General features: G+C 38.5%; 1 protein-coding gene and 1 long non-coding RNA gene across 5 annotated transcripts in view; both read left to right on the top strand.

Annotated features, from left to right (window-relative positions):
• The window catches only part of SMG6 (SMG6 nonsense mediated mRNA decay factor), a 229553-nt gene that overhangs the window by 163803 nt on the left and 49227 nt on the right, over positions 1 to 16523 (top strand). The window lies entirely within an intron of this gene.
• LOC131497989 (uncharacterized) lies at positions 7824 to 11234 on the top strand. Its single transcript, XR_009255243.1, has 2 exons — positions 7824 to 8396; positions 8674 to 11234. It is a non-coding gene; the product is annotated as an uncharacterized LOC131497989 (long non-coding RNA).

The following is a 16523-nucleotide window of genomic DNA, read 5'->3' as shown; positions in this document are numbered from 1 at the left end:
TCAGCGCTGCCAAAGGCAAAAAGCTGGCCTCGCCTCAGTTTAAAGCACATAGTTGGATTACTGGGCCAGTGTTAGATGGAGGGCGGGGTGAGCAAATACCACTGTCTTCCTACTGTGTCTTCAGGAAATGATTATAAAGCAGCTATAAGTGCAAATGAAATAAAAAAAATGGATTGGTGCACGTGTGCGCGCGGGCACGCGCGCGCACACACACACAACACACCCCATGCCAAAAAAATATGCAATAAAAAGACAAATGAACACACACACACACACACACACACACACACACACACACACTCCTACACTCCTTTAAGTTCCATCCCAGGTCCACACCCTTATTGTTCCGCTGGACTTAACTTTGCTGCTATTTCAGAGCAAAGAACCTTTGTTAAACTGTCTCCATTCTCTTCCCTGGAAGAGAACTTAGCCATAGTCTGCTGAATGAGGGCTGAACTTCCCTTTAGGCAAACTGGGGGTTCCACTTCCCTGTCTTCTTCCCTTCCAAGAGGCGTGAAGCAGAAGCAGAGGGCAGAAGCATATAGATGGGAGGAATAGCCAATGCCAAGATTTAATCTCTCTGTTAGGGAGTGGGGTTTTCAGAACTGGTAGTAAAATCGTCTGCAGAGACGGTTGTCAATGAAAGGAATCTCTGTCCCATCAACATACTTCATTCCTTCCTTCCAGCTGCTTCTTTCCCTTTCACCTGGTACCTTCGTCGGGTTTTAGCCATATGGCTCTTAATGAATCTTGTCTGGAGTGTCTGAAAGTGGCAGATTGTGCTACGCAGAGCACAGTACCCCTGGGTCTGCCTCTCCCCTCTCAGCAGCTGTTTGCCACTGACCAAGGTGGCGACTGAGCCTGTGTGTGTGGCCAGAGTCAGTGATGAGACTCCCACCCAGGCCTGGGGAAACCCTCAGCCAGTGTGGTTCCTGTGGGAGCAGCCAAATACGCCAGAGCTCTTCATACCTTCAGGCTGTGGTGTAACAGCCAGCTTTATGCGGTGGCATTGTTTAGTGTTGGTTGACTTGACTTCTCTGTCCCCACCCTCTGTTTAAGGGAATCTGGCCATGGCTCAGTAGAGAAGAAGCTGGCATTAGCAGAGTGGCTTCCTGCTAGCTCTCTTGTAGTAGGAGCCAGGACCACCTTCCATCGCTGCCTCCCTACCCGTGTGGCAATGGCAAAGGGCCTCTCTGTGTTCAGCCTCCCGTTGTGGGGTTTCAAGTTGCCTAAGATCAGGACACGGCTATCTGCCAGGTTATCTGCCCAGATAAACATTTATTGTTTACAGGGACGTGTTTCAGCTGCTCTGGCTGATCCCACTGGTGAGATCTTCGAGTTTCTGGAGGTTTTTAAGCCAGTATGTGGGGCTGACATCCAGACACAGAACTGCTGGAGAAGTGGCCAGCCACTTCTAGCCTAGCTTAGCCGTTGCCTCCTCCCTACCCAAGGCTAGAGCCAAATTTATATCTCTCAATTCCCAGTCCTGCCTCAGGATATTGTAACTGCCTCTTCATTTTCAACATTTCTGGCCTTTAGAATTTGGAGATTTATATAAGAGCCAATGTTATGACACAAACAGCTGAAGACTTCTTTTAGGTGGCAAAACCAGCATTCTGACACTTATGTTTTCTTTAATAGCTAGTGAGGCCAATGTTTGGGAAAGGCGACAGGGATAAAGAGATTTTCTTTAATCCAAACAGCCATGTCCTCTGCATCCAAATGTATGTTGTCTTTTTATTTTTTAGTGATATAACTGATTTCTAACATTTTATTATACTACAAAGTTGAAAGAATTTTACAGTGAACTCACTTGCTCTTAGCGTCTAGATTCTGTCATTCTCATTATTTTACTATACTTGCTTTGTCATATATCTATACATCTCCCTCTCCATCCACCATCAGTGCCTTTTTTTCGTTAAGTAATCTCTACACTCAACGTGGGCTCAAACTCACAGCCCAAGATTAAGAGTAATATGCTCTACCAACTAAGCCAGCCATGCGCCCCTTTCGTCAATTACCGTTTTATTTATGTCATCAATACATTTTCTCTAAATCCTTCAGCATGCATATATATCATTAACTAGAGTTCAGTATTTGCTTATGGCTTTTTCTTTTGAGGTACAATTTACATAAAATGAAATGCACAAATATCAAGTGTACCATTGCTAAGTTCTGACAAATGCATGTAATCCAAAACCTATCAAAATATAGTATCTTCCTATCATGATCCCTTGTGTCTGCCTAAATCCCCAGAGGCAGGCTCTACTCTAATGTTTTCCACCATAGCTTAGATTTGCTTTTTTAAGAATTTCATATAAATGGAATCATACGGCATATACTCTATTTAGAAGGGCTTCTTTTGTTTATTGTACAGTTTTTGAGATTCTTCCGTGTTTTTACATTTATTGGTAGTTTATTTGTTTCTATTGCTGAGTGGTGTTCCATTTTATGAATATGTCACAGTTTATCCATTCTCTAACTGATGGATTGCTTGATGGACATCTAGCCTATTTCCATTTGAGGACTATTAGGAATAAAGTTGCTATGAATAGTTAGACACAAATCTTTTTGTGGACATGTGTTTTCTCTTGGGTATATGCCTAGGATTAGAATTGCTGAGTCATAGGATAGATGTATGGTTTTTCGGGGGGGGGGGTTTGTTTGTTTGTTTGGGTTTTTTGGGGTTTTTTATTGGAGATTGCTAGCCCTTTTTCCAAAGGTGATTGCACCATATTACACACCAGCAGTGTGTAAGAGTTCCTGTTGCTCTATATCCCTGTGGTAGTTGCTGGGGCCGGGGGGGTTGATAATATCATTTCAGCTTTAATTTACATTTCCCTGGTGACTAATATGGAAGCTGCATATTTTTTCATCACCTTATTGGCCATTTGTGTATCTTTGTGTAGGGTCTGTTCGTATCTTTTGCCCATTTTCTTTAATTGAGTCGTTTCGTTGTTACTAAGTTATAAGATACCTTTATATATTCTGGAAACAAGTATTTTGTCAGATATATCTTTTGTGAATATTTTCACTCAGTCCATGGCTTATCTGTTTCTTTCTTTTTTTTTTTTTTAATCCAGAGTAGGCAGTTGTTTTTTTTTTTTTTTAATGTTTATTTTTGAGAGACAGAGAGAGAGACAGCACAAGCAGAGGAGAGACAGAGAGAAAGAAGGAGACACAGAATCCAAAGCAGGCTCCAGGCTCTGAGCTGTCAGCACAGAGCCTGACACAGGGCTCGAACCCATGAACTGCAAGATCATGACCTGAGCTGAAGTTGGACCCTTAACCAAATGAGCCACCCAAGTGCCACTTCTTTTTTATTTTATTTTTTTTAATGTTTAATTTTTTTGAGAGAGGGAGAAGCAGAGTGAGAGGGAGAGAGAGAATCTCAAGCAGGCTCCATGCTGTCAGCACAGAGCAGGACTGAATCCCACCAACTGCAGGATCATGACCTGAGCCGAGATCAAGAGTCTGGATGCTTGACTGAGCTACCCCCTGTTTATTTTCTTAAAACATTGCCTTGGTGAACAGAAATTGTTCATTTTGATGAAATCGAGGAGGTTTTTTTTTTAATGTTTATTTATTTTTTAGAGAACGCAAGTGGGGAAAGTACAGAGGGTGGGAGAGTACAGAGGATCTGAAGTAAGCTCTGCACTGACAACAGAGAGACTGACGCGGGGCTCAAACTCACGAGCCATGAGATCACGATCTGAGCCGAAGTCGAAGTTGGGCACTAACCAACCAAGCCATCCAGGCTCCCCTTGATGAAATCTAGTTTATCCTGTTTTTCTTTTATGGCTATTACTTTGTGAGAGCTAAAAGACTCAAATCATAGACACTCTCTCCCCTGACACACCCCCACCCCCTCCCCAACAGTTTCTACTATTAATAGCATCTTGCATTAGTGTGGTGCATCTGTTACAACTGGTGAGTGGATATTGATACATTATTATTAACTGAAGTTCATAGTTTACATCAGGGTTCATTCTTTGTGTTTTGTGAGTTCTGTGGGTTTTGATAAATGTATAATGACATGTATCCACCATTACAGTATCAATACAGAATAGTTTCACTGCCCTAAATACCCTGTGCTCTCCCCATCCATTCCTTCCCTCCATCATCTCCAGCCCCCAGTAGCCACTCATCTTAACTACTGTCTCTGTAGTTTTGCCTTTTCAAGAATGCCATATAATTAGAATCCTAGAGTATGTAGTCTTTTCAGATTGACTTCTTTCACTGAGTAATATGCTTTTAAGGTTAGCTCATTTCTTTTTATTTCTGAGTAATATTCCACTGTATGGATGAACCAGTTTTTTATTCATTCACCTATTGAAAGAAGTCTTGATTGCTCCCAAATTTTGGCAGTTATGAATAAAGCTGCTGTAAATTATCAATCAAAGCTGCTCTTTTTATGTGCAGAATTTTGTGTGAATATGTTTTCAACTCATTTGGGTAAATACCTAATTTTACCCAAATCTACCAATTGCTAGATCATATAGTAAAAATATGTTTAGCTTCATAAGAAACTGCCAAACTGCCTTTAAAGTAGCTGTACCATTTTGCATCCTACCAGTAATGAATGAAAGTTCCTATTCCTCCACATCCTTAACTAGCATTTGGTGTTGTCTGTGTTTTGGATTTTAGCTGTTTAGATAGCTGTACAGTGGTATCTTGTGTTTGTTTTAAGTTGCAATTCCTTAATGGCTTATGATATTGAGCATCTTTTCATATGCTTATTTGTCATCTGTGTATCTAGTTCAGTGAGGTGTCTGTTCAGGCCTTTTGCCCATTTAATTGTGTTGAGTCTTTTCCCAAAAGTAAGTTTTAGGACTCAGTGATGGATTTTTTAAATTTTTTTTAATGTTTGCTTATTTTTGAGAGAGAGACAGAACACAAGCAGGGGAGGGGCAGAGACCCAACCATATGTTGTCAATAAGAGACGTATTTTATTTATTGAATTTTTAATTTTTATTTGTTTTAACGTTTAATCATTTTTGGGAGAGAGAGAGATACACAGTGTGAGTGCGGGAGAGGCAGAGAGAGAGGGAGACACAGAATCCAAAGCAGGCTCCAGGCTCTGTGCTGGCAGCGCAGAGCCCAACGCGGGGCTCAGACTCACAAACCGTGAGATCATGACCTGAGCTGAAGTTGGATGTTCAACTGAGCCACCCAGGTGCCCCTGGGTTTTTAAATGTTTAAACAACCTTGGCTTACTTGAATAAACCCTATTTGCTACATTGGATTTGCCAGCATTTTTGGTAAGGATCTCTGTGTTCATGAGAGATTTTTATAATTTTGTTGTTGTTAAACCTTGTCAGGTTTTGGCATTAGAGTTATGCTGACCTCATTAAATGACTTGGAGGTATAACTTCCAGCTTCTCCATTTTCTGAGTTTATGTAATATTGGTGTTAATTCTTCCTTAAATATTTGATAGAATTTACTGCTAAAACCTCCTTGATCTAGAGTTCCTGTAGGAAGCTTTTTGATAATGAATTCCATCCATTTATTTAATGTATGTAAATATTCATATTTTCTGTTTTATCTTGTATAAAAACCTTAGATAAGTTGAAGGTTTCAAGGAATTTGTCCATTTCATCTAAGTTGTCAAATTGTTGGTATAAATGATTCATAATAATTCCTTGCTGTCATTTTGATGTCTGTAGGATCTATAGTGACATGTTCATTTTTAGAAGTGTGTTACTTCATTTCTAGATATTTGGGGGTTTCCTGGGTATCTTGGTGTTACTGATTCCTGATTTAATTCCACTGTGATCAGAGAACATACTCTTCATTATTCAGTTCTCTTAAATCTATTGAGACTTGTTTTATGGGACAGTACATTTCTGTCTTGAAGAACATAGCATATGTACATGAAAAGAATGTATTCCATAATTACTGGGTGTAGTGATTTAGAAATACCAATTAGAACAAGGTAGTTGATAGTGTTCAGATCCTCTATGTCTTTACTAATATTTTATCTAGGTGCTCTATTAATTTCTGAGAGAGGAGTGTCAACATCTCCAAATATGATTGTAGATATTTTTCTTTTTTTAGTTCTGTCAATTTTTGCTTCCTATATTTTGGTGTTATGCTACTAGGCACATACACAATTATGATAGTTTTAGCTTCCTGATAAATTGATTGTTTTATAATTGTGAAATATCTTTCTTTTTTCTCTGGTAATACTTTGCCTTGAAATCTTTTTTTTTTTTTTTCTTTCTTTTTGGGTATTAACATAGCCACTCTAGCCTTCTTAAGTTTATTATTTGCATGGTGTATCTTTTCCCATCCATGTGCTTTTAACCAGTCTGTGTCTTTATATATAAAATGTGTCTCTTTTTTTTTTTTAATTTTTTTAATGTTTATTTATCTTTGAGAGAAAGACAGAGCGTGAGTGGGAGATGGAGAGAGAGGGAGACACAGAATTCAAAGCCGGCTCCATGCTCTGAGCTGTCAGCACAGAACCAGACGCGAGGCTTGAACCCGTGAACAGCAAGATCATGACCTGAGCCGAAGTTGGATGCTCAATCAACTGAGCCACCCAGGTGCCCCTATAAAATACGTCTCTTATTGGGGTTCCTGTAAAAAGTGTTCCAGTAAAGCGTCCAACTTCAGCTTAGGGCATGATCTCGCAGTCTAGGAGTTCAATCCCCGCGTCGGGGTCTGTGCTGACAGCTCAGAGCCTGGAGCCTGCTTTGGATTCTGTGTCTCCCTCTCTCTCTGCCTCTCCCCCACTGACACTGTGTATCTCTCTCTCTCCCAAAAATGAATAAACATTAAAATAAATAAAAATTAAAAATTAAATAAATAAAATATGTCTCTTATTGACAACATATGGTTGGGTCTTACTTTTTAATCCATCCTGACAATCTCTTCTTTTTAATTGGGGTATTTAGTTTTTAACATTTGATACAATTATCCTTGTGATTGAATTTAGACTTACAGTTTTGTTATCTGTTTTGTTTGTCCCTTCTGATTTTTGTTCTCTCTCTTTTTTTTTAATGTTTATTTATTTTTGAGAGAGTGCACCATCAGGGGAGGGGCAGAGAGAGAGGGATACAGAGAATCCGAAGCAGGCTCTGCACTGACAGCTTGGAACCCTACACAGGGCTCAAACTCACAAACCGTGAGATCATGACCTGAGCAGAAGTCAAACACTTAACCAACTAAGCCACCCAGGCGCCCCATTGTTCCTCCGTTTTGTACCATTTGTACCTCCTTTCCTAACTTCTTTTAGATTATTTGAATTGTTTTTTAGGATTCCACTTAAACTTACTCACTGGCTTTTAGCTATATCTCTTTGCAATTTTTTTAGTTGTGGGTCTATAGATCATAGCAGACATCCTTAACTTTTCAGTCTACTTAGAGATACTGTTGTACCACTGCACATAACACGTAAAAACCTTGTAACCATACAGTTCCAGTTAGCAGCTGCTCTGTATTTTATTATTATGGTTGCTATATAGTATATACCAGAACATACATATGTATACAACATATACATTATAAACCCCACATGACAGTGTCAGGAAGTTGTTTTGTTGTTTTTGTTTCAAAGACATGCAAACTTTATTCCCACTAATTTAAAATTAGAAAATGTGTTAAATAACACTAAAGCCCATGCTGATAAGGTTGTTTGTGGTAAAATATACATAACATAAAATTTACCATTTTATGTTTTTTCCTTTGTTGTGTGTGCTTTTGGTGTCATACGTAATAAATCATTGCCAAATCCGGTGTCATGAAGATTTTCCCCTATGTTTTAGGAGTTTTGTAGTTTTGGTTCATAAGTTTAGATCTTTGATCCATTTTTTTTTTTTTTTTAGATCTTTGATCCATTTTGAGTTCACATTTGTATTTGGTGTTATGTAGGGATCCAACTGAGTTCTTTAGCATGTGGATATCCACTTTTCTCAGCACCATTTGTGACATGTTATAATTTTGTTTTAAACATATCTATATATCTTTTGTAGGGGCGCCAGGTGGCTCAGTTGGTTGAGCATCTGACTCTTGATTTCGGCTCGGGTCATGATCTCACAGTTCCCGGTTTCGAGCCCCACACTGGGCTCTGTGCTAACAGCACGGAGCCTGCTTGGGATTCTCTCTCACTCTCTCTGCCCCTACCCCCACTCATGCTGTCTCTCTCTCTCTCTCTCTCTCTCTCTCAAAATCAACAAATAAACTTTTAAAAAAATAATAAACATACCTATATATCTCTTTTAATTTAAGAGAATGGAAAAATTGTTGTCTTTGTGAAGAGCCAAGTATCCAAGTGATATCACTTTCCTCTGGTTTGAAAAGCTTTTAACTTTTCATATGGGGCACATCTGCTGGCAACAAATTCTCTTAGTGTACTTTTATCAGAAAATGTCTTTATTTCACTTCTTAAAAGGTGTCTTTGGGGCGCCTGGGTGGCGCAGTCAGTTAAGCGTCCGACTTCAGCCAGGTCACAATCTCGCGGTGTGAGTTCGAGCCCCGCGTCAGGCTCTGGGCTGATGGCTCGGAGCCTGGAGCCTGTTTCCGATTCTGTGTCTCCCTCTCTCTCTGCCCCTCCCCCGTTCATGCTCTGTCTCTCTCTGTCCCAAAAATAAATAAAAAGTGTTGAAAAAAAAAATTAAAAAAAAATAAATAAATAAATAAAAAGAAAAAAAAATTAAAAAAAAAAAAAGGTGTCTTCGCTCGATATAGAAATTTTTCAATACTTTACACATGTCTGTCCATTGTCTTATGACGTGTGTGTATGTGTGTAATGGAATATTGCTCGGTGATCAAAAAATATATATATATATATAGGGGTGCCTGAGTGGCTCAGTCGGTTGAGCATCCAACTTCAGCTCAGGTCATGATCTCACAGTCCGTGAGTTCAAGCCCCGCATCAGGCTCTGTGCTCATAGCTCAGAGCCTGGAGCCTGCTTCAGATTCTGTGTCTCCTATTCTCTCTGCCCCTCCCCTGCTCATGCTCTGTCTCTCTCTGTCTCAAAAATAAATTTAAAAAAACATTTAAAAAATATACATACACACACACACACACACACACACACACACACACACACCACATCTTTATCCATTCATCAGTCAATAGACATTTGGGCTCTTTCCATAATTTGGCTATTGTTGATAGCACTGCTATAAATATTGGAATATATGTGCCCCTTCGAATCAGCATTTTTGTGTCCTTTGGATAAATACCTAGTAATGCAATTGCTGGGTCATAGGGTTAGCTCTATTTATAATTTTTTGAGGAACCTCCATACTGTTTTCCAGAGTGGCTGCACCAGTTTGCATTCCCACCAGCAGTGCAAAAGTGTTTTCTTTCTCCACATCCTCACCAACGTCTGTTGTTTCTTGAGTTAATTTTAACCATTCTGACAGGTGTGAGGTGGTATCTCATTATGGTTTTGCATTGTATTTCCCTGATGATAAGTGACGTTGAGCATCTTTTCATGTGTCTGTTAGCCATTTGGATGTCATCTTTGGAAAAGTGTCTATTTGTGTCTTCTGCCCATTTCTTACTGGATTGTTTGTTTTTTGGGTGTCGTTGTAGTTGTATTTTAATGGTCTGCTAAATTTGATTTGCTGTTATTTTATTCAGGTTATTTACATCCATTTCCATAGTGGGCCTGGTCTCTTCTTTCTATGTTTGCTGTTATTTGAGTATTAGGTTGTGCTGACTTTATAAAAAGAATGGGAAGCAGCTTTGCTTTTTCTGTGACCTGGAAGGTGCACGTTACTTTGAGAGTAATTCTTGACTCTTTCTCTCAGATTCTGCCTCAGGCTTTTAGCAGGTAACATTCTACCTATCATTCTACCTTAACAGGTATCATTCCACCTTTAAAATACATGCAGAATCCATTTCCACCAGCACTACCCTGGTCTAAAATGTTCCTTTCTCTTATTACAATAAGCTTGTTCTGATCTTTGCCCCCTTCCATTGAGTCACAACACAGCAGCCACAGTGATCTTTTAAGATGTAAGTTGGATTATTTAACACCACTGTTCCAAGCCCCTCCAGAGGGTTCCTCTCACTCAAAGAGAAATATCAAGTACTGACTGGGGCCTACTTCCTTTCTGACCTCACCTCCTACCACTCTTTCGCAGACTCCTCTCTGGCCAAACCCGCCTACTCATTCTTCAGTCATGCCAAACAAGTCACGCTCCGGGCCTTTGCACTTCTGCTGAATTCACTGCTATCCCACTGCGTAGTTTACTTTCTGTGACCTTCAGGTCTCTGTTCAGGAGTCAGCCTTATCAAAAAGTTCTTTACCCGTGATCTATAGAAATGAACACTCTACCCCAGGCACTCTCTGTCCCCTACTTTATTTTATTTCTTAGCACTTAACATCACCTGACAGCAGGCTTTGTTTTTGCTTTTGCTTTGCTTACCTTTTGTCCCCCAGTAGGATGTAAAAACTTTATTTTTATTTACTGTATTCACTTCCCATGCTTAAAATAGTTCCTGGAGACTAGACCCCTTCCTATACCACTAATAAATATTTATTGACTGAACACATGAATGAATTGAAGGAACTCAGCCTATAGTAGTTTTGGAAAGAAAAACTTTGACACCTTCCTCCTTTTTCTGTTTTTTCCCTTATTCTTTCAAAAGGTTTTTTTAGTTCTTGTGTCAAATGTTTAGGCAGAATTATTGAGATATAACAAACACATAGAATAAGTAACTCACTAGCTTTTTAAAAATGTTTATTTACTTTGCGAGAGAGAGAGAAGGGGACAGAGGATCCAAAGGGGTCTCTGTGCTGACAGCAGACAGCCTGATGCGGGGCTCAGACTCACAAACTGTGAGATCATGACCTGAGCCGAAGTCAGAGGCTTAATGTACTGAGCCACCCAGACGCCCCAGTAATTCACTAGCTTTAAAATATTCACTTGGATCCATTTGCAACTGTGTGGATGGAACTAGAGGGTATTATGCTAAGTGTAATTAGAGAAAGATAAATATCATATGACTTCACTCATATGAGGACTTTAAGACACAGAAGAGATGAACATAAGGGAAGGGAAGCAAAAATAATATAAAAACAGTGAGAGGGACAAAACAAACCCTCTATGGAGAATAAACAGAGGGTTACTGGAGGGGGTGTGGGAGGGGGGATGGGCTAAATGGGTAAGGGGCATTAAGGAATCTACTCCTGAAATCATTGTTGCACTATATGCTAATTTGGATGTAAATTTAAAAAATTAAAATAAAATAAAACAGTACAAAAATAAATAAGTAAATAAAATGTTCAATTGGATGAGTCTGGCAAAAATATACATTAGTGTAAATGCCACCACAATCGTGATATGGAACATTGTCATCATTTCTTGTATCATTTTGTTAACCTACTTTATTCAGAAAATCATCCATTTGTCTAAGATCTTCACATTTTTTTAATGTCCTTACTAACAAAAAAATAAAATTAAGGCTACATTGTGATATCCATGTTCCATTGCTAATTTATGTTCTTTGGTTTTTTTCTTAAATTCGTTAGCAGTATGCATTTCTTAGTTTTCAAAAACTAGCTCTTATATTTATTATTCTGTAATTTTTATTTTTATTTTTATCTTTATTTTATTTGTCTTAGACATGGTTCTGTTTTGTTGAATCTTTTTGTTTTTTATTAGTTTACTTAAAAACTTTTATGGCTTTGAATATACCATTACTAATACTTTGGCCACATTCTAATCCATTTAGATGTGTAGTATTCTAATGATTGTTTTCTAAATAGGCTTTATCATTTTGATTTTTGTCTCTTTGATTCTAAAGTTATTTGGGAAAATTTTATGGGTTTTTTTGAGTTAGATTTCTTAAACTTTTTATTAATTTCTACTTGGGGATGTTTTTAAAAATTTCTGGGGCGCCTGGGTGGCGCAGTCGGTTAAGCGTCCGACTTCAGCCAGGTCACGATCTCGCGGTCCGTGAGTTCGAGCCCCGCGTCAGGCTCTGGGCTGATGGCTCGGAGCCTGGAGCCTGTTTCCGATTCTGTGTCTCCCTCTCTCTCTGCCCCTCCCCCGTTCATGCTCTGTCTCTCTCTGTCCCAAAAATAAATTAAAAATGTTGAAAAAAAAAATTAAAAAGAAACAACTTATGTCTTAAAAAAAAAAAAAAAAAATTTCTGTGGGAGCATCTGGGTGGCTCAGTCAGTTAAGCGTCTGACTTCAGCTCAGGTCATGATCTCGCGGTTTGTGGGTTCAAGCCCCGCATCAGGCTCTGTGCTGACATCTTAGAGCCTGATGCCTGCTCCGGATTCTGTGTCTCCCTCTCTTCCTCCCCCTCTCCCGTGCTTGCTCTCTCTCTCTCTCTCTCTCTCTCTCGCTCTCTCTCTGTCTCTCTCAAAAATAAACATTAAAAAAATTAAAAATTTCTGTGACTCATTTGTGGGTTCGAGCCCCGCATCAGGCCCTGTACTGACAACTCAGAGCCTGGAGCCTGCTTCAGATTCTGTATCTCCCTCTCTCTCTCTCTGCCCCTCCCCTGCTCATGCTCTGTCTGTCTCTCTCAAAAATAAATAAACATTTTAAAAATTTTTTTTAATTTCTGTGACACAGTAGGTAATACTTTTTTTTCTTTGAAGTTTTATATATTTTGAGAAGAATATATTTTTGTAACATACAAAATTCAGTATATAGGTATTGAATTATCATTAATTACACTACTCTAATTGTCTGTATTATTTTTACCTGCTTGATATGTTAAAGAATGAAAGTAATTAGTCTACCACTACAACTGTGTTTTTGTCAGTTTCTTCTTGTATTTCAAAGGTTTTTTTTGTTTTCATTTCAGTTCATTCTAACCTTGAATCCTACTTTGGTGTTTTGTTTTGTTTTGGTATTTGTCTTTGCCTGATAGATTTTGTCCTATCTTCCCCTTCACCCCCTTTTGTCTAAATCTCATTGTTCTTTTTTAAGTTTATTTGTTTTGAGAGAGAGAGAGTGAGTGGGGTGGGGGGGAGAGAGAGAAGAGAGGGAGGGAGGGAGGGAGGGAGGGAGGGAGAGAGAGAGAGAGAGAGAGAGAGAGAGAGAGAGAATCACAAGCAGGCTCTGCACTGCCAGTGCAGAGCCCAGTGTAGGGCTTGATCTCATGAACCATGAGACTAAGACCTGAGCCGAAATCAGGAGTCAGATGCTTAACCAACTGAGCCACTGAGGCGCCCCTCTAAATTTCATTGTTTAGGTATGTCTCTTCTAAACTGTATTTACAACATTGCATTAAAAAAATTATTAAGATGAACTTCATATATTCATATAACATAAAACTAGCCACTTAAATGAATAATTCACTGACATTTAGAACATTTATGGTTTTGTGCAACCACTATCTCAATAGTCATTGCATTTTAATTCCCTTCATTTATCTTTAATTTTTAAAATACAATGCTTTAAATAATTGTTTCCTACTTACTAAGTAGAAGAATTAAGCAGGATATAACAGTCTCTCATTTTAGTGAGGATTATGTTCAGCTGCAAGAAACAGAAAATTCCAAAATACAGTAATAGTAACTTAAATAAGATAGTAGATTTTCCCCTCAAGTGAAAGAAGCCCAGAGGTTTTCTGGCTTGGCACTTCCTGGTGTCATGGACCAAGGCTCTTTCTATTTTGTTCCTCTGCTGTATATGGCTTTCATTTCCAAGGGCCCCTGAAGTCTAAGATGGCTATTGGAATGCCAGCCATTTCATCTGCATACAATCCTGTGGGAAGGAGAAACAGTTAAAAGGAGGAATGTAATTGTAAAAAAGAAAAAAAAAATTTTTTTTAAGATGCCTCTCCTTTTAAGTACCTATACTGAGAGTATATTCACTTCTGCCTAATTCTGTTGGCCAGAACTGAGTCACATGGCCAAACCTAGTTGCAGTGTTGACTGGGAAATAGTTTTATTCTAGGCAACTGTATGCATAACTGAAAAATCAAGAGTCCAATTACAGAGAAAGAGTAGCAGAAAAAATCATGGGAAACAACTTGCTGTTTCTGTCACACCTCCCTTGCATAAGTGTAGGACTTCCTCGGGGCACCTGAGTGGCTTAGTCGGTTAAAGGACCTGCTCTCGATTTCAGCTCAGGCCATGATCTTGAAGTTGTGAGATGGAGCCGCATTGGGTTGCGTATGGTGCTGGGCATGGAGCCTGCCTAGGATGCTCTCTGTCCCTCCCCTGCTCTCTCTCTCTCTCTCTCTCTCTCTCTCTCAATAAATAAAATATTTTAAAATAAAATAAAATAAAATAAAATAAAATAAAATAAATATCCTCCTTCTCTCACCACTCCTCCACTTCCTAGTTTTTATAGATGTCAGTGAGATTTTACATAATAGTAGCTATTTATTCAGGCTTACATTGTGTCAGTATTTAATCTTCACAACAGTGGTAAGTACTGTTATATCTCCCATTTTACAGTTAAAGAAGCTAAGACTCAGATTAAGCACTTTACCTAAGGGCATACATCTACTAATTCAAACCCATGCTGTAGTGTTCAGATTACCCATTTTACACACTCAACCCTGTTGTCCTTAAATGTTTTTATACTGTGTGTACATTGTGTATCATCCCTTTAAAGTTTGTGCTCTTTAACACTTGTACTATTTTTAGAATCCTGTTAATATCGCTAATATAGAATGAAATATTTTTTACTTTTTTTGGGTTTTGTTTTTTGTTGGGTTTTGTTGTTGAAATTTTCAAACATACAAGAAAAGTAGAGAGAATAATATAATGAATCATCATGTAGCTTGAGCAGGTGTCAGCATTTTGCCAGTATTTTTTTCAATCATTCTCCTTGTCCCCCTGCCAAATTTTTATTCTTGGAATTTTTTTTTTAACCATTTATTCACTTTTGAGAGATGGAAAGAGACAGAGCATGAGTGGCAGAGGGGCAGAGAGAGAGGGAGACACAGAATCTGAAGCAGGCTCCAGGCTTTGAGCTGTCAGCATAGAGCCCGATGCAGGGCTCGAACCCACAGACTGCAAGATCATGACCTGGCCGAAGTTGTACGCTCAACCAGTCGGATGCCTGAGCCACCCAGGCGCGCGCCCGTTATTCTTGGAAGTTTTAAATCAAACCCCATTCATTTAAAATACTTGAGTAGATATCTTATAAGGCTTTTTTTCCTAACATAACTTCTATAATATGGTTATACATGTCAAAATTAATTTTTAAGTCCATTTTCAGATTCTCCAGATTATCTCAAAAATGCCATTTCACTGGCTAAAATAAAAAAGACAAGAAACACGTGTTGGTGAGGATGTGGAGAAACCGGAACGCTTGTGCACTGTTGGTGAAAATGCAAACTGGAGAAGCTACTCTGGAAAACAGTATGGAGGTTCCTCAAAAAATTAAAAATAAAACTACCATATGATCCAGTAATTTCACTCCTGGTTATTTACCCAAAGAATATGAAAACACTAATTAGAAAAGATACATCCACCCCTATGTTTGTAGCAGCATTATTTACAGTAGCTAGATTATGGAAGCAACTCAGGTGTCCATTGATAGATGAAGGCTAGATAAAGAAGAGGTTATATGTGTGTGTGTGTATGTGTGTGTGTGTGTGTGTGTGTGTGTGTGTGTGTATACACACAATGGAATATTTCTCAGCCATAAAAAATGAAACCTTGCCATTTGAAACAATGTGGGTGGATATATAGAATGAGTGAAATAAGTCAAAGAAAGACAAATGCTAAAAGATTTTATTTACTTGTATGTGGAATTTAAAAAACAAAACAAAGAAAACAAGAGACAAACCAAAAAAAAACCTCTTAACTGGAGAGAACAAACGGATGATTACCAGAGGGGAGGTGGAAACAGGGATGGGTGAAATAGGGGAAGGGGATTAAGAGTGCACCTGTCACATTGAGCAATGAGAAATAGAACTGTTGAGTCACTATATTGTACACCTGAATTAATATAACACTGAATATTAACTATACTGGAATTAAATTTTTTTTTTAATGCCATTTCACAGTAGCTTCATCAGAATTAAGATCTGATAGGCAAGCTCCATACCTTTGTATTTGGGTGATAGGATATCAAGGCCCTTTTAATGTGTAACAGTTTCCCCGCCTTCCTTTTTAAAATGCCATTTTACTATTTGTTGAAGATATTCTTGATTTCTTTTTCAACAATGTTCTTGGGTTTTTATTGATATCTTGTTTTAGTGGTATACATTATTTAAGTAAGATTTTTTTCTGAAAGAAAAATGTTTATTATCTCTCTAAATCTTAGTTTATCTGAGAATGCTTTTTCTTTTGCCCTCTACATGCATGGCTAACTAGCATTTGGGCAGAAAAGTCTGGGGCCAATCAGGTTTGTGTGTGTGCTCTTTTTTTTTTTTTTAAATACTTATAGGATTATCTTTTTCTCATTATCCTTGGAAATTAAAGACTGAACCAAGATATGTCTGGCAGATGTCTAATAGGTGTCCTTTCATTCCATGCCAATGATACAGGCATTACAAATTGATCCCAGCACTCTTTCCCAGCTGAACACAAACGGAAGCTGCAGATTTGCCACCCTTTATGAAGGTGTTGGTCTCTTA

Source organism: Neofelis nebulosa, chromosome 16 (assembly GCF_028018385.1).
Source record: "Neofelis nebulosa isolate mNeoNeb1 chromosome 16, mNeoNeb1.pri, whole genome shotgun sequence".
Taxonomy (NCBI): domain Eukaryota; kingdom Metazoa; phylum Chordata; class Mammalia; order Carnivora; family Felidae; genus Neofelis; species Neofelis nebulosa.
The sequence above is the reverse complement of the archived record's forward strand: the minus strand, read 5'-3'. Positions and strand labels throughout refer to the sequence as shown.